The following is a 24,817-nucleotide window of genomic DNA, read 5'->3' as shown; positions in this document are numbered from 1 at the left end:
TGTGTTGCTTGAATTTCCAGCATCTGCTGAATTCCTGTTGTTTAAGCTTATGGGGTGTTAGCTTTCATAAGTCGAGGGATAGAGTTTAAGAGTCGTGAGGTAATGATGCAGCTCTATAAAACTCTGGTTAGGCCACACTTGGAGTACTGTGTCCAGTTCTGGTCACCTCACTATAGGAAGGATGTGGAAGCATTGGAAAGGGTACAGAGGGGATTTACCAGGATGCTACCTGGTTTAGAGAGTATGGATTATGATCAGAGATTAAGGGAGCTAGGGCTTTACTCTTTGGAGAGAAGGAGAATGAGAGGAGACATGATAGAGGTGTACAAGATAATTAGAGGAATAGATAGAGTGGATAGCCAGCGCCTCTTCCCCAGGGCACCACTGCTCAATACAAGAGGACATGGCTTTAATGTAAGGGGTGGGAAGTTCAAGGGGGATATTAGAGGAAGGTTTTTTACTCAGAGAGTGGTTGGTGCGTGGAATGCACTGCCTGAGTCAGTGGTGGAGGCAGATACACTAGTGAAGTTTAAGAGACTACCAGACAGGTATACGGAGGAATTTAAGGTGGGGGGGTTATATGGGAGGCAGGGTTTGAGGGTCGGCACTACATTGTGGGCCGAAGGGCCTGTACTGTGCTGTTAAAAAAAAAAGAAAATACAAACACCTATGTCAGGATGCTGTTCATCAACTGTAGCCCAGCATTTAACACCGTCATTCCCACAATCCCGAATGAGAAGTTACAGACTCTGGGCCCCTGTACCTCTCCCTGCAATTAGATCCTCAACTTCCTCACTGGAAGACCACAATCTGTGCAGATTGGTGATAATATCTCCTCCTTACTGAGGATCAACACGGGTGCAGCTCAGGGTGTGTGCTGAGCCCACTGCTCTACTCTCTCTATACCCATGACTGTGTAGCTAGGCATAGCTCAAATACCATTAATAAATTTGCTGATGATAGAATCATTGTTGGTAGAATCTCAGGTGGTGATGAGAGAGTGTACAGGAGTGAGATATGCCAACTAGTGGAGTGGTGTCACAGCAACAACCTGGCACTCAACATCAGAGCTGTTTGTGGACGTCAGGAAGGGTAAGACGAAGGAACACATACCAACCTACACTGAGGGATCAGGAGTGGAGAGAGTGAACAGCTTCAGGTTTCTGGGTATCAAAATCTCTGAGGACCTAACCTGGTCCCATCATATTGATGCAACTATAAAGGCAAGACAGCGACTATACTTCATTAGGAGTTTGAAGAAATTTGGTATGTCAACAAATACCCTCAAAAACTTCTATAGATATACTGTGGAGAGCATTCTGATTGGCTGCATCATTGTTTGGTTATTGGGGGGGCTACTGCACAGAACTAAAACAAGCTACAGAGGGTCATAAATTTAGTTGGCTGCATCTTGGGTACTAGCTTACAAAGTACCCAGGACATCTTCAAGGATCTGTGTCTCAGAAAGCAGCGTCCATTATTAAGGACCTCCAGCACCCAGGGCATGCCCTTTTCTCACTGTTATCATCAGGTAGGAGGTACAGGAGCCTGAAGGCACACACTCAGCAATTCAGGAACAGCTTCTTCCTCTCTGCCATCCGATTCCTAAATGGACATTGAACCCTTGAACACTACCTCACTTTTTTAAATACATGTTGTTTTTGTTTTTGCACAACTTTTTATCTGTTCAATATTGATATACTGTCATCGATTTACTTACTTATTTATTTTTCTTCTATTTCATGTATTCCATTGAACTGCTGCTGCTAAGTTAACAAATTTCACGACACATGCCAATGATAAAAAACCTGCTTCTGAACATAACCCGCAGGAACTTTTATAATTCCTCTATCACTCCTGCCCCGTTCTTTCTCCTGCAATGCATCTGCATAGCGTTTTTATCTGAGCCGCAGACAAGCACTCTATTGTATCGCATCCATGCTTGGCTTTCCTATTCACCAGTGTTGCTAATGTGTTAACAGATTTCCTTCCACCTAGAAAAGGAACGATTGAAGAATTCTGAGACAGTTTATTATCCACAACCAGCAGCCTTTCTTTTAGTAATGGTAGTGCTTCATACACAGTCAGCTCCATCTTCTCCCTCAGATCATCATTTCATCTGCTGCCTGTTGCAATTAAAGCAGTTTAATGTGTTGTGGGGTGTCAATAGTGAGCATGTTCAATATTCACAAATGAGAGGAAATCTGCAGATGCCGGAAATCTGAGCAACACACACAAAATATTGTGTGCAGTTTTGGTATTGTGTGCAGTTTTGGTCCCCTAATCTGAGGAAAGGCATTCTTGCCATACAGGGAGTACAAAGAAGGTTCACCAGATTGATTCCTGGGATGGCAGAACTTTCATATGATGAAAGACTGGATCGACTAGGCTTGTACTCTCTGGAATTTAGAAGATTGAGGGGGGATCTGATTGAAACGTATAAAATTCTAAAGGGATTGGACAGGCTTGATGCAGGAAGATTGTTCCCAATGTTGGGGAAGTCCAGAACGAGGGGTCACAATCTGAGGATAAAGGGGAAGCCTTTTAGGACCAAGATAAGGAAAAACTTCTTCACACAAAGAGAGGTGAGTCTGTGGAATTCTCTGCCACAGGAGACAGTTGAGGCCAGTTCCTTGGCTATATTTAAGAGGGAGTTAGATATGGTCCTTGTGGCTAAAGGGACCAGGGGTATGGAGAGAAGGCAGGTACAGGGTTCTGAGTTGGATGATCAGCCATGATCGTACTGAATGGCGGTGCAGGCTCGAAGGGCCGAATGGCCTACTCCTGCACCTATTTTCTATATTTCTATGTTTCTAAAAAGCTGGAGGAACTCAGCAGGCCAGGCAGCATCAGTGGAAAAGAGTGCAGTCGACGTTTTGGGCTGAAACTGTACTTTTTTCCATAGATGCTGCCTGGTCTGCTGAGTTCCTCCAGCATTTTGTGTGTGCTGTTCAATATTTAATTTAAGTTTCAAGAGGTTAAAAAAATCAATGAACTATTGTATTTTATCAGCAAGAAAAGCCATCATAAACATAATAATGCATGGAGAAGACCTAGAGGTTGCAATCATATCGAAGAAATTCAGAAGTAATATTAGTTCTATACATATATTTTAATCAAATCTTATGCTGTCTATTCAATCTAGTGTAATTATTTGTTATTTAATGAATAAAATGATTCAACAGGGTACAATATCAGAAGTATACTTTTAATAGAAAGATTCTCCCTCATCTTAAGCTAATACAAACCAATTTCAGAATACATTAAGTTTCAAACATGAAACACATATGTTAGAGAAATAAATATTTGAATAATTCTTCCAGATAACAGAGGGGAAAAAGCTCTTTAAAAATATAACTACAATGGCAGAGAAAGGTTGTAGACACAAGAGATTCTACAGATGCTGGAAATCTTGAGCAACGCACGCAAAACGCTCGAACAATTTACCAAGTTGGACAGTGTCTATGGAGGGGAATAAACAGGGCTATAAACAGCATAAAATGTCAACTGTTTATTCCCCTCCATAGATGTTGCCTGACTTCCTTAATTCTTTCAGCATTTTGTGCGAATAAGGTCAAAATTCAAGGATTTGAAAGCCTTGTTTTTACTTTGACCATTCTTAGTTTGACTGGCATTAAGCTGACTTGAATTGTACAAAAGGAAGTGGAAGTGGATACACGTACAGTGGTGGAATCACTAAATTCAGAGAATCATTCCCTTTCTTCCTGCTTTGTGCTTCATATAGGTTTGTTTTCTGCTACTGAGCTCTCTCACTTTATAAACAAAGCAAGGTAAATAATGTTTTAATAGGAAAGCCAGTTTTGGATCTGTTTCTCTTATTACCAAACTATCACCTTTTGGATTTGAGAGATAAAAGGGCCTTGTCCTAAAGTGTAAGGTAAAAATATACTGCAGATGCTGGAAATCTAAAATAAAAATAGAAAATACTAGGAATACTCCAAGCGTGTCGGTGAAGAGAGAAGCAGAGTTATGTGTCATGTTGATGACCTTTTGCAAGAACTAGGGACATGTTCGGCACAGCTTTGTGGGCCGAATGACCTGTATTGTGCTGTAGGTTTTCTATGTTCTATGTTCTAACTACTGGAGATAAAAGGAGTTTGTGCTTCTGAGAAAGATGGGGAAGGAGCAAACGGATAGAATGGAGATCAGGAAAGACTGAGTGTCACTGAAGGAAGGAGAGGAATAGCAGAAAGCAAATAAAGTCTGAAATAGCAGAGGGGAACCACCTTCAGCACTCTCACATCCTTGCTATTTCTTGATGACCAGAAATGCATGCAGTACTCTAGCTGAGGTCTGACCAAGGGTTTATAAAGTTGAAGCATAACCTCCCTACTTCCTTTATTCAATGCATCACCTAATAAAGACATGTATCCTGTTATCTACCTGTGTTGCTACCATTGAGGAGCTATGGATTTGCACTGAGATCTCTCTTTGTTTCTCAATACACCCCAGGTTCCCACAATTCACGATATATGTCCAAACCTCATTAGTGCTCTCAAAGTACATCAACTCACAAGAGCCAGATTAAACTCCATCTACCATTTGTCAGCACAATTCATCAAAATGCTGATATTGCTCAGCAACCCAAGACTAAGTTGCACACTATCAACAACTTAGTTCCGTCCATGAAGATATTGATCTTGTCTCTCACACCCATATCCAAGTTACTTATATGTATAACAAACAGCAAGTGTCCCAGCACTGATCTTTATTGGACACTACTAGTCCCAGGAATTCATCAAACAAACAACCCTCTACCATCACCCTCTGTTGCTTACTGCCAAATCAAGTTCCAAATCGGTTTGTCAATGTGCTGCAGATCCCATGGGCCCTAACCTTTTGAACTAGTCTCCCATGCGGGACCATGACAAATAAGTTATTAAAAACAAGAGAAAATCTGCAGATGCTGGAAATCCAAGCAACACACAGAAAATGCTGAAGGAGCTCAGCAGGACAGTCCACATCTATAGAAAAGAGTACAGTCGATGTGCTGGGCCAAGAGCTTTCGTCAGGTCCTGATGAGGGGTCTCGGCCTGAAATGCCAACCATTTACTCTTTTCCATAGATGCTGCCTGGTCTGCTGAGCTCCTCCGGCATTTTGTGTGTGTTGCTTGAATACGTTATGAAAGTCCATTTAAATCACAAATCCAACTCTGTCCTCATCAATACACAATTACCTCTTCAAAGAATTCAATCATAAGACCACAAGACATAGGAGATGAATTGGGTTATTCGGATATCAGAGCCTACTCCACCATACCAACATGGTGCCTCTATTCTGAGGTTGTGCCCTCTGGTCCTAGACTCCCCAACTCCACCTGGCACATAATTAAATTAGCTTGTTTATTTCAGCTTTTTTCTTAAAGATGTGCTGAGTGCGTTCCAGCTACCACTGCTTTCTTCACGACAATGTATTGGTCCGCAGCCCGGAGGTTGGGGATCACTGCTCTGCACATCCACTCTATCTAGGCCTTTCACTATTCGATAAGATTCAATGAGATCCCACCTCATTCTTCTAAACACCAGTGAGTACAGGCCCAGAGCCATCAAACACTCCTCATATGTTAAGCATTTTACTTCAGGAATCATTCTCAGGAACCTCCTCTGGACTCTCTCCAATGCGAGCACTTCCTTTCTTAGATTAGGGGCCGAAACATCTCATAACATTCCAAATATGGTCTGACCAATGCCTTCACATTCTAGTCCTCTTGAAATGAGTGCAGACATTGCACTTGATTTCATTACCACTGACTCAATCTGCAAGTTAACCTTTAGGAAATCCAGCATGAGGACTCCCAAAAGCCTTTGCACCTTTGATTTCTGAATTTTCCCCCATTTAGAAAATGAGCTATGCCTTTATTCCTTCTACCAAAGTGCATAACCATACACTTCCCGAGACTATATTCTATCTACCACTTCCTTGCCCATTCTTCTAATCTGTCTGAGTTCTTTAGCAGACTCCATGCTATCTCAACATAACCTGCCCCTCCAACCATCTTCATATCGTCAGCAAACTTGGCCACAAAACCATTAGTTCCATCATCCAAGTCATTGACAAACAGTATAACGTGAAAATATGCAGTCCCAAAACTAGCTCCTATGGAACGCCACTTGAAACCAGCAGCCAACTAGAAAAGGCCTATCACCTACCACCCCACTAGCATTCCATGTCCAGCACATAATTCTCCATAACTCCCACCATACCCAATGGGATCCTGCCACCAAACACATCTTTTCTCCTCCCTACTCTCCGCTTTCTGCAGGGATCGTTCCCTACATGATTCCATGTCCACTCATCCCTCCCCACTAATCTCCCTCCTAGCACTTAACCTTGCAAGCACAAGTTCCACACCTCCTCCCTTACTACCATTCAGGGCCCCAAACAGTCCTTCCAGCTGAGACAACACTTCCCCTGTGAGTCTATTGGGGGGCATCTACTGTATCTGGTGCTCCCAGGGTGGCCTCCTGTATATTAGTGAGACCTGACACAGATTGGGAGACCACTTTGTTGAGCACCTCTACACCATCCACCACAAAAAGCAGGATCTCCCAGTGGCCACACTTCCCAACATGTCAGTCCATGGCCTCCTCTACTGCCGCGATGAGGCCACACTCAGGTTCGAGGAGCAACACCTTATATTCCATCTGGTTGGCCTCCAACCCGATGGCATGAACATCAATTTCTCAAACTTCCTGCAATTGCCCCCTCCATTCTCTCTCACCATTCCCCATTCCTGTTTCCCTCTCTCACCTTATCTCCTTACCTGTCCATCACCTACCACATGCTCCTTCCCTTCCCTTTCTTCCACGTTCTTCTACCCTCTCCTATCAGATTACCCATTCTTCAGCCCTTTACCTCTTACCAATCAACCCCAGCTCTTTACTTCACCCCCTCCACCTCTCCCAGTTTCACCTATCACCTACCACCTTGTACTTCTTCCTCCCCTCCCCCCACCTTCTTACTGACTTCTCCTCTAATTTTTTTTTCCGGTCCTAATGAGAGATCTCAGACCAAAACATCTACTGTTTACTCTTTTCCATAGATGCTGCCTAGCCTGCTGAGTTCCTACAGCATTTTTGTGTGTGTTGCTTTGGATTTCCAGCATCTGCAGATTTTTTCATATTTACTACCAGAGAAAGCTCCCTTTATTCCACTCTTGACCTTAAGCTCCCTAATCAAATCTGATTCATTACATGACACTCTGTCCAGATTTGCCTGTTCCCTAGTGGGCTCAACCATAAACTGTTCTATCAAACAATCTTGTAGGCATTCTAAGAATTTCCTCCCTTGAAATCCAGCACCAATCTGATTTTCAAGATCTACCTGCATATTGAAATCCCCCATGATTATCAGAACATTGCTCTTTTAACATGTCTTTTCTACCTCCTGTGGAATTTTTACCCTACATGCTGGCTATTGTTTGAAGGCCTGTATGTAACTCCCATCAGGATCTTTTTACCCTCGCAGCTTCTTTAACGTTACAACATTTTTTTTGGAGGCTCAGAAATAAAGCTAAATATCAACCAAGTTTGTTTTCCTGAATGATAATGCTATTTTTCTGGGGGTATTGTTGTTTTTCTATTAACTTGGCTATCTCTCAGATGTGAGAATGGGAAAAATACTAACATAGACAATTATATGTTGCCATCACGAGGAATTCTGCAGATGCTGGAAATTCAAGCAACACACATAAAAGTTGCTGGCTGGCCTATATGTTGCCATATAGTCTTGTGTAAGATTGTGAAATGCCTGAACCCTCTCTAGAAGAAACAAGCTTTCATATTGAGATAAAATAACATTGTCTTAAGCTGTTGGCAGGCTTATAAATCTGAGGATATAGTACAAATCTGATAATTAACCACTTGCTCATCTTAATGTCACAGAAATGTTATTTCAGAAAATGCAACATATGGAAAAATCCACGTTGCTATTGTTCACGTGTATTGGTAAGGAACCTTGTGCTGTTTAAGCTGGGGAACTGGCATTGTCTAAATTTTTCTGTAGCTTGGTTTGTGAGTTGGATTGGTCCCCTCCATAGATAGGCATCCCTGAAATGCAAACTTCTAATGATTGTGAAACAGTATAAATACCAAAAATCAAAAAATGTAATTAGCAGAGAGGTCTATGAAACTGTCGCCATCACTGAGACAGGTTTGAGGGACAGGCAGCAACCAGCAACTCAGTATCCCAGGGTGTAGAATTTTCAGTCTGGACAGAGAAACCATTAAAAGGGGAATAGGTGTTGCACTATTTGTCAAAAGTTGCATTACTTCAGTATTGACTGAGGATATCCACAAAAGGCTCCTCAAATGTGGAGGGAAGGGAAAAGATTAAAAACAAAAAAGGTGTTATCTCTACTAGGGTGTATTACAGACTTCCCAACTGTCAAAAAGAGACCAAGGAACAGATTGGCAGGTAAACAGCAGAGAAATGTAATAAAAAAAAAGGTTATTTCAACTTCCATAGTCATAGTCATAGTCATAGTCATACTTTATTGATCCCGGGGGAAATTGGTTTTCATTATAGTTGCACCATAAATAATTAAATATTAATAGAACCATAAATAGTTAAATAGTAATATGCAAATTATGCCAGGAAATAAGTCCAGGACCAGCCTATTGGCTCAGGGTGTCTGACCCTCCAAGGGAGGAGTTGTAAAGTTTGTTGGCCACAGGCAGGAATGACTTCCTATGATGCTCTGTGTTGCATCTCGGTGGAATGAGTCTCTGGCTGAATGTACTCCTGTGCCCAACCAGTACATTATGTAGTGGATGGGAGACATTGTCCAAGATGGCATGCAACTTGGACAGCATCCTCTTTTCAGACACCACCGTCAGAGAGTCCAGTTCCATCCCCACAACATCACTGGCCTTACGAATGAGTTTGTTGATCCTGTTGGTGTCTGCTACCCTCAGCCTGCTGCCCCAGAACACAACAGCAAACATGATAGCACTGGCCACCACAGACTCGTAGAACATCCTCAGCATCGTCCGGCAGAAGCTAAAGGACCTCAGTCGCCTCAGGAAATAGAGACGGCTCTGACCCTTCTTGTAGACAGCCTCAGTGTTCTTTGACCAGTCCAGTTTATTGTCAATTCGTATTCCCAGGTATTTGTAGTCCTCCACCACGTCCACGCTGACCCCCTGGATGGAAACAGGGGTCACCGGTACCTTAGCTCTCCTCAGGTCTACCACCAGCTCCTTAGTCTTTTTCACATTAAACTGCAGATAATTCTGCTCACACCCTGTGACAAAGTTTCCTACCGTAGCCCTGTACTCAGCCTCATATCCCTTGCTGATGTATCCAACTATGGCAGAGTCATCAGAAAACTTCTGAAGATGACAAGACTCTGTGCAGTAGTTGAAGTCCGAAGTGTAAATGGTGAAGAGAAAGGGAGACAAGACAGTCCCCTGTGGAGCCCCAGTGCTGCTGATCACTCTGTCGGACACACAGTGTTGCAAGCACACGTACTGTGGTCTGCCAGTCAGGTAATCAAGAATCCATGACACAAGGAAAGCATCCACCTGCATCGCTGTCAGCTTCTCCCCAGCAGATGGTGTTGAACGCACTGGAGAAGTAAAAAAACATGACCCTCACAGTGCTCGCTGGCTTGTCCAGGTGGGCGTAGACACGGTTCAGCAGGTAGACGATAGCATCCTCAACTCCTAGTCGGGGCTGGTAAGCGAACTGGAGGGGGTCTAAGTGTGGCCTGACTGTAGGCCGGAGCAGCTCCAGAACAAGTCTCTCCAGGGTCTTCATGATGTGGGAGGTCAATGCCACTGGTCTGTAGTCATTGAGGCCTCTGGGGCACAGCGTCTTCGGCACAGGGACAAAGCAGGATGTCTGCCACAGCACAGGAACCCTCCGGAGCCTCAGGTATTAACTGAGGTTCCCGAGTATTAACTGAGATTACCTTAGTGTTAAAGGCTCAGAGGAGGCAAAATTTTTGAGCTGTGTACAGGAGAGGTTTTTGATGAAGTACATAGTTAGGCCAGTGATGGAAGGAACATTACTAGATCTTCTGGAGAAATGAGCTGGTCAGTTGGAGTGTCAATAGGGGAATATCTTGGAGATGTGATCAGAACTCTTGTTTATCTTAAAATGGTTATACAGAAGGTGAATCTGTAGAATTCATTGTCACGGACAGCTGTGGGGGCCAAGTCACTGGGTATATTTAAAGCAGTGATTGATATGTTCTTGATTATTCAGGATGTCAAACACTACGGAGGAAAAGCAGGAGCATGAGGTTGAGAGGGAAAAGAAATCAGACATGATGGAATGGGTGGAAGAGACTCGAGGAGCTGAATGGCTTAATTCTACTCCTGTGTCTTAGGGTGTTATGGTTTATCTGCATAATGGAAAGTGCTAGAGTTAGGACTAACTAATTACAGTGGAAGCCGGGGTAACAAAAACAGGGAACCTTGGATGTCAAGGGCTATTGAGGGTTGGATAAAGCAAACAGAGGAAGCATATAGGAAACTAATGTCAGGGGAGGCTTGTAAAGAGAATAAAATGTGTAGGGAGACACTTAAAAACTAATCAGGAAGGCAAAGAGGAGTCATGCGAAACTGCTGGCAGACAGAAAACATCCAAAGGCATTTTACAAGTATGTTAAGGGCATGAGAATGGGGTCCAATCATGGACAATCTGCATGTGGAGATTGAAGATACAGGTGAGGCCCTACAGTAATTCATTGGTGTTTGCAAAGGAAATGGTCTTCGTACAATTCAGGGAAAGGGCAGGTAAAGGTCTACTACAGGTCTCCATAAATAAAGAGATATTAGAGGTAATTGATAGCTTAGCAGGCTTAAAGTGAATATGCTGTAGATTCCTAGAATAAATGGAATTTATCCATGGTGCTCCCAAAGGCAACCAAACAGGTTGCGCTGGCTCTGGCTGAGATTATTAAATCTTCACTGTTCACAGGTAAGGTACCAGATAACTGGAGCACAACAGATGTGTTCCCCCTTCATAAGAAAGGCAGCAGAATAAAGCCTGATTACTATAGATCTGTTGGTGCAACAACAGCATTAGGGAAGGTACTGGGAAAAAAAGTTCTGAGGGAGGGGATGAATGACTACTTGGAAAGTTACAGACAAATCAGACAGTGAACAAGGCTTTGTAAAGGGCAGATCCTATTTGACCAATTTGATTGGGAGAGGGTGAACAGCAGAAATCTTGGTACATATTGGTGCTAATGACATAGGTAGGAAATGGGATGAGGCCCTGAAGAGAGAATACAGGGAGTTGGGTAGAAGGCTGAAAAGAAGGACCTCAAGAATAGTAATCTCTGGATTGCTGCCTGTGCCACGTGCCAGTGAGAGTCAGAATAATGATGATTTTGCAGGTGAATGTGTGGCTGAGGAACTGGTGCAGGGGGCAGGGTTTCAGATTTCTGGATCATTGGGATCTCTTTCGGAGAACAGATGACCTGTACTAAAGGGACGGGTTACACCTGAACCTGAGGGGCACCAATATCCTTGCAGGCAGGTTTGGTAGAGCTGTTGGGGAGGGTTCAAACTAATTTGGCAGGGGGGATGGGAACCAGAGTTATTGGGCTGAGGATGGGGCAGTTGGTACATAATTAGATGTAGTGTGTAATAAGACTGTGAAGAAGGAAAGGCAGATTATAGAGCAAAAGTGCAGTCAGTGAGATGAGTTGAAGTGTAACATGGGGGCAAAATCAAAAAAGGTGATGAAAGAGGAGTGAAAGTGTTATATAGGATTTGAAAGCATGCAGTATACAGAATAAGGAAGATGATCTTGTAGCGCAGTTAGAGATTGGCAGGTATGACGTTCTGGCTGAAAGAAGATCAAAGTTCGGAGCTTAACATCCAATGTTATGCATTGTATTGAAATGGTAGGCAGGGAGGCAGAGGGGTTGGGATGGCTCCATCGGTATAAATGACATCGAATCCACTGAAGGAGGTGACATAGGATCAGAAAATAAGATCATAAGTCATAGGAGCAGAATTAGACCATTCGACCAAGTCTGCTCCGCCATTCCATCATGGCTGATCTATTATCCCTCCGAACCCCATTCTCCTGCCTTCTCCCCATAACCTTTGATGCCCTGACTTATCAAGAACTTATCAACACCTGCTTTAAATATACTCAATGACCTGGCCTGCACAGCCGTATGTGGAAAAGAATTCCACAGATTCACCACCCTCTGGCTAGAAAAAATTCTTCTCATCTCTGTTCTAAGGGGTCAATCCTTTATTCTGAGGCTGTACCTGCTGTATTTTTTGGGATGAATAGTTCAGTAAACATTTCATCTCACATGTCACTGACATTAATTCTGTTTCTCTCTCCACAAACACTGCCTGATTTTTGAGTATTTCTAATCAGTTTTCATTTCATCTCATCGTTTATAGATAATTATTTGCAGATAGAGTTTCTCAGACAGCAATTTTTTAAAAGAGGGAAAGAAATTTGTTTGGTATTTTCATGTATGAACCACAGAAGGAAATAGGTATCCTCACTGTGTGCAGTTCAGTAGGTATTTATCATTGATAGTTCAATGGATAATTGGTACAAAGCATTTCCTCCAAGTCAAAGTCTTTGAATGTTTAGTATCTGAGCCCATGGTGTTCTACTTCCATATCAACGAATTAAAATCAGGTTTATCATCTTTCTGGTGATTAAAGTTAACTTAATGAACCCAGTCTTTGCTTCCATACTGTCCAGAAGTTTCATGTATCGATAATTCATTTGTGAAGATATCTACAATTTACCATATTAAATTAGAAAATAGAAGTTCCAGAACATTTGGTAGTGTCCGTGAAGAGAGAAACAGTTCTATGACATTTTTTCACTTTCTGTTTTTACTTCAGAATTTCAATATCTGCACATCTTTGTTTTATTGTCTTTTACTAATTTCGGCCTGTGTTCTCCCTTGTTACAGTTTAAGGAGTGATTTCCAATTTATCTGTTCCATCTTTTTAAAAGTTCTTTTGAATACAGGTAATGTTGAAGCTGACAACTGCTCAGCACTAGTTGCTTTGAGAATGTTCTAACAGGCATTCTCTAAGTGGTAATGGTGCCTGTAAAAGGGTCACAAAAGGCAAGCCAGTCTGTTTGATTTGATATTCCACTGCTGCTTGACAGGGACAACACAGCCTGTAAGTCTGTTCAAGATGGTGTTTATACATCATGACTTATTTTTGAAGTGGTTCAGTATGCTATAGCAAATTACTACTCTTTACAGGAAATCTTTAAAATAACTACTTTTGGGTGATACTTACAGCTGAAAGAAACATTTGAATAAATCTGTGAGAAATATAGAACTAATATGCATTTTTGCCAATGAATCTACTTTTCAAATGCATCAAACTCTTCTGAAAACATTAGCTTTCTCTTAAAATTAAATTTCAGAATCTGGGCACTACTGTCAAGGCCAGCATTTGTAGCTCATACCTAATTGCTCTTGAAAAGGTAATGGTAATCTACATCTTGAACCACTATCATTCTGGTAAAGCTACTCCCACAGTGCTGTTGGGTTGGGAGTTTCAGAAATCAAACCCAGCAGTAATGGTAATCCGTGAATAAATATCCACATCTGGTATACATGGTAATATTGAGAAAAAGCATTTTATTTGTAGTGATGAGGTTTGCAATGTTTGTAACTATGAAACATCTCTCCAGCCTCATAAACATAAATTGGAAGTATTTTAATGGTAAAAAAAATTATTTTATCATTATACTTATGGTTGTCCCAGGCAGGTTTTAACAAGTTTTATCTTTAATTGTGGCACTTAGTTATTTGTTGATTCAAGACATATGGATGATTTAAAAAAATGGAGAGCTATGTAGGAGAGAAGGGTTAAATTGAGCTTAGAGCAGGTTCAAAAGTTGGCACAATATCATGGGCCAAAGGATCTGTACTGTGCCGTAATGTTATGTGTTCTGTGTTTGATGCTCTGGGTTCTAACAACAAAATGAACTGCGAAGTTTTTTTAAAGTGGCGTTTAGTCGAAAGTCTGGAAAATATTCTTCCATCATCAAAGTCATTCAAACAGTTAAACACAGCAACAGAATATAAGGAAGAGTGAAAAGATATTTTTAGTGTTTAATTATCAGAATATGATACACCAGACAAAAACAAAATATTATTCTGAAAGTGTTAACTGAAAGGGGAAAACCAACACCAAGGCTGTTTATGAGAAGGGGATGAGCAGAATCTATTTTCTAAGGAAGCTGAGATCCTTCAATGTGTGCAGCAGGATGGTGGAGATCTCTTACTAGTCTGTTGTGCAAGTGCAGTCTTCTTTGCGGCTTTATGTTGGGGGAGTAGCTTTGGTGCTGGTGATGCAAAAGGACTAAATAAACTCATCAAAAAGGCTGGATCCATCCTTGGCTACAACCTGGACTCTCTTGAGTTAATGTTGGAGAGGAGGTCACTAAACAAACTGTTATACATGATGGACAATATGGCACATCCTCTCTGTGTCCTACTGAATAAGCAGTGAAGCACCTTATCAAACAGACTCATTCAGCTCCACTGTCACAAGGATCATTACAGAAAATCTTTCCTACCAAATGCAATAAGCATAGGCAACAGTTCATCTCTATGCAGCAGGAGAGCACACATCATAGCACAATAGTCTCTGTTTTATTTTTCTGTACTTTACTATTGTGTATATTATTATTCTGTACTTCATTATTGGTTAAGTCTGGACACTGCTAAGTGTGTTTTTAAATGTTCATGCTGTAATGAAAGAATGGAAGCAGAGCACACAAACTGTATTACAATGCTGAACTGATAGAAAGTAAAACAGAAAATGATTTAAGTTCTCAGCAAGCCAGACATCTGTAGTAAGAATAAGGTGAATGTTTCAAGCCAATGATCTACAATCAAAAATGGGAAAATTGGAGGTAAAACATGGTTCAAAATATATAGAATCAAGTTAAGAGAGAGAGAAAAAAATATTAGAAAGGTCTCTGCTAGGATCAAAGGCAGAAGAGCTGCAACAAATGTTGGAGCTGGCCGGAGAAGATGGTAAAGGTATCAAAGTAAATGCGAATTAATGGGAATGCTTAGCATACAAAGAATAATTATCGTGAGGGAAATAAAACAGTTGTTCAACTAGTAAAAGATGCTTCTACTGCAGTATATGCTAAGATGTTGTTTTCCCTTAGTTCTCAATCCAGGGTTATAAACCTTCCAGTTGTCAGACCTTGTAAACCCCTTGGGCTAAAGCATTTACTTGCTCCTCTAGGACATGGAACAATGAGATAAAGGCATCTTGGAACACTGAGTATAAGATTATAACTGAAATAGCCAAAAATTCCAGGTGCCAAAATGCAGACATCACTCAAATTATAAAACAAAGCATGTAAAGAGTTGGGTAATCAACATGAGGGAGCACATTAAAAAGAGTTACCTTTCAATCAAGTCCCTTTCAATCGGGATTTAAAAGACAGAGTTTCGCGGCAGTTTCTCTGAGTTGGGCGGCAACCTGTCAATGAGAGGGATTCATTAGAAAGGGCCAATAAAAATCACTAAAGTGCAAACAAGGTAGTCATTCTTTTGAGTGTGTCAGTTTTAGAGCGGCTTTGGCTCATCAGGCTTGGGTGAGTTAAAGTATCTGGTAAGTTTCTCTCTTTCTGTTCTTATTTGTTCATCTTTTGTCTGTTAAGGCATTGTAGTGTAGTGAGGATGGTTCCAAGGCAGTGTTTTGTACAGTGTGTGGGATGTTCAAAGACTGGAAAAACCTCCAGTCTCCTGGATAAACAGATCTGCACCAGAAGCACTGAGTTGCAGCTCCTGAGATAACGTAAGGAACTGGAACTTCAGCTGACCTATGAATCATAAGGGAGAATGAGGAGGTGATAGGCAGGAGCTACAGGGAGGTAGTTGCCCCTAGATTGCAGGAGACAGGTAACTGGGTGACTGTCAGAAGGAGGGAAAATGCACATCCAGTACAGATTACACCCATGGCCGTTCCCCTCAATAATAGATAAACAACTTTAGATACAATTGAGGAGGATGACCTAACAGGAGTGAGCCACCCTCTCCAGGTCTCCAGCACTGAATCTGGTGCTGTGGCTCAAAAGAGCAGAGAGGTGAAGAGGACTGCAGTGTTGATAAGAGGTTCCACAGACAGAGGGACAGAGATGAGATTCTGTGGCACGGTAGAGACACCCAGATGGTATATTGCCTCCCTGGTGCCAGGATCAGAGATGTCTTGGATCGGGTCCATGGCACTGTCAAGGGTGAGGGTGAGCAGCCAGGTCTTCATGCATTTTTGCACCAATGACATAGGTAGACAAAGTGAGGAGGTCCTGAAGAGTGATTTGATAGAGCTAGGTATAAAGATGAAAAACAGAACCTCTAGGGTAGTAATCTCTGGATTTCTGCCTGTGCCATATGTCAGTGTGAATAAGAATAGAATGACTTGGCAAGTGAATACGTGGCTGAGGAACAGGTGCAGAGAAATTTATGGATCATTGGGATCTCTCCAGGGGAGGATACAACTTGTACAAAAGGGGATTCAAACTCTTTGTGGGCAGGTTAGCTGGAGTTGATCAGGTGGGTTTAATCTAATTTGGCAGAGGGATGGGAACTAGAGTGATAATGCTGAAGGTGAGGTAATACAGGACAGAAGGTGTTATGTTTGAATGCACGCACTTTACAGAAGAAGGTAGATGAACTTGTAGCTCAGATTGGCATGTATGATGTTGGAGGCATCACTGAATCATGGTTGTAAGAAGATTCTGGCTGGGAGCTTAATATTGAAGAATACACAGTGTATCGAAAGGACAGGCAGAAAGGCGGAAGAGGTGGTGTGGCTCTGTTGGTAAACAATGAAAGCAAATTATTAGAAAGAGTCAACATAGGGTCAGAAGGTGTTGAATTGTTGTGGGTTGAGTTAAGGGACTGCAAGAGTAAAAAGATGCTGATGAGAGTTCTATACAGAACCACCCCCCCCCAAACAGGAGTAAGGATGTGGTCTACAAATTACAATGGGAGATAGAAATGCATGCAAAAAGGGCAATGTTATAATAGTCATGGGGGATTTCAATATACAGGTATATTGGGAAAATCAGGTTGTGTGGGATTTGAAGAGTGGAAATTTCTAGAATGCCTACGGATGACTTTTTAGAGCACCTTGTTGTTGAGCCCACTAGGGGATCAGCTATTCCAGATTGGATGTTGTGCAATGATCTGGAATTGATTAGAGAGCTTAAGGTAAAAGAACCTTAGGAGTAAGTGATCATAATATGATTGAATTTATCCTGAAATTTGAGAAGTAAAGCTAAAGTCAGGTGTATTAGTGTTACAGTGGAGTAACGGGAATTACAGAGACATGAGAGAGGACCTGGCCAAAATTGATTGGAAAAGAAAACTGGCAGGGATATCAGCAGAGCAGCACAGGATATATACATCTCAAAGAAGAAGTAGTATTCTAAAGGCAAGATGACACAATCGTGGCTAACAAGAGAAGTCAAAGCCAACATAAAAGCCAAAGAGAAGGCATAAAATAGAGCAATAATTAGTGAGGTGGAGGATTGGGAAGCTTTTAAAAACCAACAGAAGACAACTAAAAAAATCATTAAGAAGGAAAAGGTGGAATACGTACTAAAGTAAGCTATCCAATAATATTAAAGAGGATAACAAAATGTTTCTTCAAATACATAAAGTGTAAAAGGGAGACAAGAGTGGATATTGGACCACTGGAACAAGATGCTGGAGAGGTAGTAATGTGAACAAGGAAATGGCTGATGAACTAAATGAGTATTTTGTATCAGTCTTCACTGCAGAAGAATCTAGCAGTATGGTGGAAGTTCCAGAGTGTAAAGAGTCAGCAGTATGTGAAGTTGCCATTACTAGAGAGAAGGCTCTTGGAAAACTGAAAGGTCTGAAGGTAAATAAGTCACCTGTATCAGATAGTGTGCACCCTTGGGTTCTGAAAGAGCTGGCTGAAGAGATTGTGGAGGCTTTAGTAATGATCTTTCTAGAATCAATTGATTCTGGCATGGTTCTGGATGACTGGCAAATTGTAAATGTCACTCCAGTCTTCAAGAAGGGAGAGAAGCAGAAGGAAATTATAGGCCAGTTAGTCTGAGCTCAAATGTTGGGAAGGTATTGGAGTCGATTGTTAAGGATGTTGTTTTGGTGTACTTGGAGGCACATGATAAAATAGGCCATAGTCAGCATGGCTTCCTCAAGAGAAAATCTTGCCTGACAAATCTGTTAGAATTCTTCGAAGAAATAAGAAGCAGGATAGACAAATCAATTGATGTTGTGTATTTGGATTTTCAAAAGGCCTTTGACAAGGTGCCACACATGACACTACTTAACAAGTTAAGAGCTTATGGTATTACAGAAAAGATACTAGCATAGATAAAGCAGTGGCTGATTGACAGGAAGCAAGAGTAGGAATAAAGGGAGCCTTTTCTGGTTGGCTGCCAGTGACTAGTGGTGTTCCGCAGGGGTCTGTGTTGGGACCAATTCTTTCTACATTATGTGTGACTGACTTGGATGAAGGAGTTGATGGCTTTGTTGCAAATTTTGCAGATGATACAAAGATTTGTTGACGGGCAGGTAGTTTTGAGGAAGTAGAGAAAGAACAGAAGACAGATTAGGGGAATGGGCAAAGAAGTGGCAAATGGAATACACTGTCGGGAAACATTGGTCATGCACTTTGGTAGGATAAATAAAAGATCTGACTATTTTCTAAATGGGAGAAAACACAAAAACCTGAGGTGCATAGGAATTTGGGAGTCCTCATGCAGAATCCCCTAAAGGTTAATTTGCAGTTTGGGTCTGTGGTGAGGAAGGGAAATGAAATGTTAGCATTCATTTCAAAAGGACCAGAATATAAAAGCAAGGATGTAATGTTTAAGAGTTTATAAAGCAATGGTGAGGCCTCGTGGATTATCATGAGAAGTTTTGGGCCCTTTATCTTAGAAAAGATGTGCTGACACTGGAGAGGGCTCAAAGGAAGTTCATGAAAGTGCTTCCAGGATTGAGCAGCTTGACTTACGAAGAGCATTTGATGGCATTAGGCCTGCTTTCACTAGGATTGAGAAGAAAGAGGGGTGACCTACTTGAAACCTATCCAATGGTGGATGTGGAGAGAATATTTTCTGTGGTGAGAGAGTCCTCAGAATAGAGGGGTGTCCTTTTAGAATGGAGATGAGGAGCAATCCCTTTACTCAGAGAATGGTGAACCTGTGTAATTCTTTGCACAGGCAGCTGTGGAGGGCAAGTTTTTATGTATATTTAAGGCAGACATTGATAGATTCTTCATTGGTCAGGGCAAGAAAGGATACGGAGAGAATGCAGGAGGTTGGTGCTGAGAGGAAAAATGGATCAGCCATGATGAAACGGCAGAGCAGACTCAATGGGTCAAATCTGCTTCTGTATCTTATGGTCTTATGGTAATTCAACAATCAATCTGCTCATTTAAATCTTCATATGGCATGGATACACCTCCCATCATTCCTGTAACCAACTGTTGTGTATTTAATATTTCAGTAATACTTGAGTAATATTGTAAATATATTGTTTGATTAAACATTCTTTGTTCTTTACAGAATTCAATACAGGTCATATGTAAAGTATGTGAAGGCATATGTCATAAATGAACGTCTCGCTAAAAGTAAAAATAAAACTAAGACATGTTCTCCTGGGCTCCCATCATCTCCATTCAATTAGTTTTATATTTTGGAGTTACAAAACATAATAACCACATGTGTCAAATTAGCTGTTGCAGTCTGGATTGCTGATAGCCAACATAAGGACCTGATGCCTTTGTGTCAAAGCAGAGGATGATGCCTTAGCTTCATAACAGAGGCCCTGTGGCATTAATGGGAAGCCAATCAGAATACGTAATCCCCATTTGCTCATCTTTGGAAAAGGAAAGCCTTTCAGTGGCAGCAGTTATGGAAATAACGTCTGGTCATCTATCAGAAGATACATCCCTTTATATTGCTTAACGTCCAATTTTGTTTAGCATGCACAGCTTGAAGTATCTTGGGAAGTTTGCTACATTAAACTAACTTTGTTAATATGATTTATTGCTGTTACCAATAGACGTTGTTAATATCTAAAATGATATCCCAGTGGCCACATATTTTGAAATATATATTTAATAATAGATGAAATAATGTCTAATTAAAACCCCTAAGTGTTTATCTATTAATATCACCAAAAACAGCCACTCATAGTACAGTTGTAAGATTCCGTAAATTGTCAAAAGAATTCAACAAGTCATCCCTAAATACAACCGAAAACACTATTGGTTGCTAAGTGAAATTGGAAGAACAGCAACTAATAATGTTTAAAATTCAAAGCATTCTATGAAAGTCATGACAGCCCTCAATAATGGCAAGTTGAAAGTCCATCAGAAAAGTAATTTTGGGTCATATTTTAAAAACGCAAACAACAGGAATTCTGCAGATGCTGGAAATTCAAGCAACACACATCAAATTTGCTGGTGAACGCAGCAGGCCAGGCAGCATCTCTAGGAAGAGGTACAGTCGACGTTTCAGGCCGAGATCATGAGTATTTTGGGGAATAAAGTCTGAGATCACATCATGAAACACATTTTCTTTACACTCAAATGCAGAATAAGTGGACTATTTACCTACTTATTGAAAGTACACCCAGGCAGTATTTTATTCAGTTATTGTTTTTGCATTAAGTGTTTGAAATGTGTGGCCATGTTAAATGTTCAGATCATTTATTGAATAGTTTATTTTTTACATAATAAATATATGGTAGGGAAAATTATTGTTTAACTGCCTATAAGTATTAATTAGGCATAGAATATCTTGAAAGGATTAAAATGATTACATGATTAAAAACACCACTGGGTGTGAGGCTGAGCTTTACTTAGAATCATTCTCTCCTCTCAGCTTACATCCTGCCCAACACCAACATCAACAGTTCACAAAGATGAACTACATATTGACTGAGTGAGTAATGAAAACTTCACTCTTGACTTTTAAGAACATAATTTAGGGCAAAATGGGATTTTTTTTAAAAATCCTTCAAGCCTGCTGTGCTATTTAATATCATGGCTAATCTGATCTTGACATCAGCACCTTCCTGTCTCTAGTCCAAAACACTAGACTCCCACATAATCTAAAAATCTGTCTACCTCTGTTTTGAATACAGCTGAGGAACCTTTCTGGGGTAGGGAGTTACAAAGATTCATGATTCTATGGGAGAGGAAATTTGTCCTTACGTACAACTCAAGTGGACAACATTTATCCTGAAACTCTGCTTCTTAATTCTAGAAATCCCCACACAGGAAAACAATTTTAAAATCTGCACCTTTTCAAGCCCCCTATTCTCTTATAAGTTTTTCTCTTCTAAACTTGCAAAATTATAGACCAAACCTGCTGAACTGTCATTATTAGGTAATACCCTCATTCCAGAAGACTTTCTGAATGGCTTCCAGTGTGAAAATTTCCCTCTTTATAAGGAGAACAGAACGTACAGCAAAGCAGGTGTGGTCTCACAAACACCCTGTAAGTTTAATCAAGATTTGCCTGCTTGTATATTCCATCCTTCTTGCAATAAAGGCGAATATTTTATTTGTTTTCCTAAATGTTCGATCTATTCTTATGCTAAGTTTCTCAACCTCATGTACAAAGAATGCAGTGATTCTTGCTGTGTGGTACAAGTAAAGTTTATTGGCTTAGTAGATTAGCACATACTGTACTTTAAATTTTATATTGTATGATTATGAGCAAGTAACAGTGTCATTTTAAATGAATTATGAAGAAAGCGGTTCTTGTTGAATTGTGCAGAAAAACCCACTAAGCATTTTTGAAGTCCACATTAAGTAACAGTTATGGCAATCCAAAATTCTACTTTATTTCATCTCCACTGTAATCCTTTGCTTTACTAAGTTGCCTTGACAATAAAAACAGAATAAAGTTAAAACGTAATGCCTAGTTGTTTGAGTTAACCTATAAAAGATATTAATCTATTGGTAATTACCAAAATTTATGATATGCATAGTAATGTTAAGTTTCACTTGAAAATAATTGCTTCATTTTTTAATTTTCATTCCTAGCTAACTTATGGTGCTTGTTCCAGAGAAAAGTTAAAGCAGAGACAATGCCACGGACACTCCTTTAAGAACGTAATGCTTATTAAAACTGCTGGATCCGAGAAGCCCAGGATTCCATTTGCCCAATGGGTGTTTCCCTGCTTTGAATTGACAAAGTAGCTTGGGGTTGAGCCCACCAACATAGAATGAAGACTCAAAGGTAGTTGAAGTAAATTAATGGTTTCCCTTTTTACAGCAATTAAATACAACAAAGTAAAGATGTTTTAGTAGTGCCATTCAGTTTTTTTAACGCTTGAATATTCGTCATAATTTGTTTCTGCTTTTAATTTTTGCTTTATATTTCCAATTAAATGCAAGATTTATTATTAGTATACACATATTAACCTGGACACGAAGTTAATTTGCTTGAATAATTAAAAGGAATGAATATATTTCAGTTGACAGTGCAAAATGTGTTATACAATAGTAGTACCACACTATACTTTATTATATATGCATTTTTGTTGTGAATGATAATTGTCGCTTTGGGGCCCTTACTTCTTTAAGATGGTATTAGATGATCAACTACCCCCTTGGTTCCAATAAGGCTCATTCTGCAAGGAATTTTGAAAAAATAATACAGACCTTGCTTTGAGTTCTTTGTGTTTTGTGTATCTTTCAGCACATATTACAAATAGACTATTGGAAGTTGGAGAACAAATGTCCCAACATCTATACTTCCAACTTTCAAAACCAAACTCCCACTCATCGTTTAGCATGACTGTCTAGGGATGAATTTCATTTGACAGTTTTCTTCACCTTTCTGCCTACTCAACAGAAATTTTAAATTCTTCTTCTCTACGCAGTTTTTTTCTGCCTCTGTTAATCAAGATTAGACCATAAAATCACAAGATGTAGGAGCAGAATCAGGCCATTCAGCCCATCGAATCTACACTGCCAATTCCATCATGGCTGATCCCGGAACCCACTCAATCCCATACACCTGACCTCTCGCCATGCCCTTTGATGCCCTGACCAATCAGGAAACTATCAACTTCCACCTTAAACATACCCACGGACTTGGCCTCCACTGCATTCTGTGGCAGAGCATCCCACAGATTCACTACCCTCTAGCGAAAAAAATTCATCCTTCCCACTGTTCTCAAAGGACACCCCTCTATTTTGAGTCTGTGCCCTCTAGTTCTAGATACCCCCACCATAGGAAACATCCTCTCCACATCCACCCTGTATAGTCCTTTCAACATTCAGTAGGTTTCGATGAGATCCCCCCACATTCTTCTAAATTCCAGCTGCTAAATGCTCCCTTCATTCCTGGAATCATCCTTGTGAACTTCCTCTGGACTCTCTCCAATGACAACACATCCTTTCTGAGATATGGGGCCCAAAACTGTTGACAATACTCTAAGTGCAGCCCAACTAGTGTCTTGTAAAGATTCAGCATTATCTCCTTGCTTTTATGTTCTATTCCCCTTGAAATCAATGTCAACATTTCATTTGCCTTCTTTACCACAGACTCAACCTGTAAATTAACCTTCTGGGAGTCTTGCACAGGGACTCCTAAGTGCCTCTGCACCTCTGATATTTGAGTCTTCTCCCCATTTAGATAATAGTCTGCACTATTATTCCTTTTACCAAAATGCATTCTCATACATTTCCCAACACTATATTCCATCTGCCAATTTTTTGCCCATTCTTCCAATTTGTCTGAGACCTGCTGCATTCACATTACTTCCTCAGCACCACCTACCTCTCCACCTATCTTCATGTCATCCACAAACTTTGCCACAAAGCCATCAATTCCATGATCTAAATCATTGACAAACAATGTGAAAAGTAGCGGTCCAATACTGACCCCTGAGAAACACCATTAGTCACTGGCGGCCAAACAGAAAAGGCCCCTTTTATTCCCACTCACTGCCTCCTGCCTATTAGTCATTCCTCTATCCATGCCAGTATCTTTCCTGTAACACCATAGGATTTTAACTTGTTAAGCAGCCTCATGTGTGGCATCTTATCAAATGCTTTCTGAAAATCCAAGTAAATGACATCCACTCCCTCTCCTTTATCCACTCTGCTTGTTACTTCCTTGAAGAACTCAAAAAGATTTATCAGGCAAGATTTCCCTTTACAGAAGCCATGCTGACTTTGACTTATTTCCTCCCTCAGCTTGCCATCTCAACAAGAGTGGAAGTAAAAGGGATGGGGGGGGGGGGGAGGGGAGGAGGGGTAGCATTACTGGTCAGGGATACTATTACAGCTACAGAAAGGGTGGGTAATGTAGCAGGATCCTCTTTTGAGTCAGTATGGGTAGAAGTCAGGAACAGGAAGGGAGCAGTTACTCTATTGGGAGTATCCTATAGGCCCCCTGGTGGCAACAGAGATACCAAGGAACAGATTGGGAGGCAGTTTTTGGAAAGATGCAAAAATAACAGGGTTGTTATCATGGGTGACTTTAACTTCCCTAATATTGATTGGCACCTGATTAGTTCCAATGGTTTAGATGGGGCAGAGTTTGTTAAGTGTGTCCAGGACAGATTATTAGGTAACGAACCAGGTCAGGTCACAGATCTCTCAGTGGGTGAGCATCTGGGGGACAGTGACAACCGCTCCCTGGCCTTTAACATTATCATGGAAAAGAATAGAATCAGAGAGGACAGGAAAATTTTTAGTTGGAGAGGGGCAAATTATGAGGCCATAAGGCCATAAAACTTACAAAACTAAAGAAACAAAAACCTGAACAATCCCTTGCAATTAATTAAAG

General features: G+C 40.8%; 1 long non-coding RNA gene across 1 annotated transcript in view; it reads right to left on the bottom strand.

Moving 5' to 3' along the window:
• LOC140194757 (uncharacterized) overlaps positions 1–24,817 on the bottom strand; it is a 96,416-nt gene that overhangs the window by 64,201 nt on the left and 7,398 nt on the right. Inside the window, exon 2 of the long non-coding RNA XR_011885288.1 lies at positions 15,409–15,483. This is a non-coding gene — a long non-coding RNA (uncharacterized lncRNA). The remainder of the gene's footprint in view (positions 1–15,408; positions 15,484–24,817) is intronic.

Source organism: Mobula birostris, chromosome 3 (assembly GCF_030028105.1).
Source record: "Mobula birostris isolate sMobBir1 chromosome 3, sMobBir1.hap1, whole genome shotgun sequence".
Lineage (NCBI taxonomy): Eukaryota > Metazoa > Chordata > Chondrichthyes > Myliobatiformes > Myliobatidae > Mobula > Mobula birostris.
The sequence above is the reverse complement of the archived record's forward strand: the minus strand, read 5'-3'. Positions and strand labels throughout refer to the sequence as shown.